This window comes from Suricata suricatta, unplaced genomic scaffold (assembly GCF_006229205.1).
Source record: "Suricata suricatta isolate VVHF042 unplaced genomic scaffold, meerkat_22Aug2017_6uvM2_HiC HiC_scaffold_6855, whole genome shotgun sequence".
Lineage (NCBI taxonomy): Eukaryota > Metazoa > Chordata > Mammalia > Carnivora > Herpestidae > Suricata > Suricata suricatta.
In genome coordinates this window covers 1-1,246 of record NW_021914063.1, presented here as the reverse complement: position 1 = coordinate 1,246, position 1,246 = coordinate 1, and the positions used below count along the sequence as shown (strand labels likewise).

The 1,246-nt window shown below is 52.4% G+C and overlaps 1 non-coding gene across 1 annotated transcript; it reads right to left on the bottom strand.

Moving 5' to 3' along the window:
- Positions 1-266: 266 nt before the first annotated feature.
- TRNAS-CGA lies at positions 267-347 on the bottom strand. The gene has a single exon. It is a non-coding gene; the product is annotated as a tRNA-Ser (tRNA).
- Positions 348-1,246: the final 899 nt, after the last annotated feature.

Below are 1,246 nucleotides of genomic sequence, written 5' to 3'. Positions count from 1 at the left end.
GGTCTGCCTTCGGGCTGCGCAATGTCACTACAATGCAGGGGGCATTCCGTGCCCTAAATCTCAGGCTGCGCTTCCCGGGAAGCAGTGATGGGCACAGGGTGAGATTCTCCAAAGCCCGGCTCACACTAGGACAGGGAGTGAGTGCCCCAAACTCCGGAGCCCCCTGGATAGGAAGCTGCCCTCCTACTTTTCACTTCCTGGAAGGAGACGAAAAGCTGAGAAGCCAGTGCTTTGGGAGATTTTCCTATAGAAAAAGGACCAGGGAGCACTGTGAGCAGGATTTGAACCTGCGAGGGAGACCCCATTGGATTTCGAGTCCAACGCCTTAACCACTCGGCCATCACAGCCCGGCTGTAGTGCTCCATTTACCCGAGAAAATGCACATTCTGCCCTGTACCTGTTCGGTCCTTCATGTTGGCACCATTCTCTGGGACCTCCCCACCCAAGAACTCCAGTATTGCTTCTGGTTTACTATCGGCATCATTAGAGGAAGTTCTAGTGGCTTCCACTTGGCCTTTTCTGCCATCATAGCGTTCACTCCATGAGCCACAGAAATAACATTAAATTACCGCCTGGAATTAGGGAAATGGGCTCAGGGTAGGTCTAGAGACTTGGAAAGGAAGCAAAACTTCATAGAGTCTCTCCCTTGCTCAGTGGGCAGCAGTGATGTTTTGTGTCTCTTGAGATTAATGCCAGCTCAGAGCCGTTTTCCTGCAATCCCCAAATTCCATTTCCTTTTCCTTAATGCACAGTCACTTTGGTAAATGGACGCAGGTCCTTTCAGGAAAGGCTCCGAGGAGGAGTAGCCGTATACATTTTTGTCAGTGTGTCAGTGGTCCTTCTCAAGGGAAACTGGACTTTTCTGCGTTCCAAACTGGCTCCCGTCTGGGAGCGCATACAAACCAAGGCCCAGGTCTGTGCGCCTGCAGGATTGCTTTCTGGCGGGGCCTCTCGGCGGCGTGCAGGTGGCTGCCTGGTCCCTGCGTCCCCCATGACCTTCCCTCTGTGCACACTTGGAGAGAGATGTCTGGTGTGTCTTTGTCTTCGTACTAGGACACCAGTCCGATTGGGTGAGATCCCCACCTTTGACCTCATTTAACCTTATTTACCTCCCTATTCCCACATACAGTCACCTTGGGGGCCTGGGCTAGAACATAGGATTCTGAGGAGACGCAACTGAGTTCCTAGCACCCATCAGTCTTGGGCAATTTATTGCCAACGTTTGGCTCCTATCACCTGTCATGGG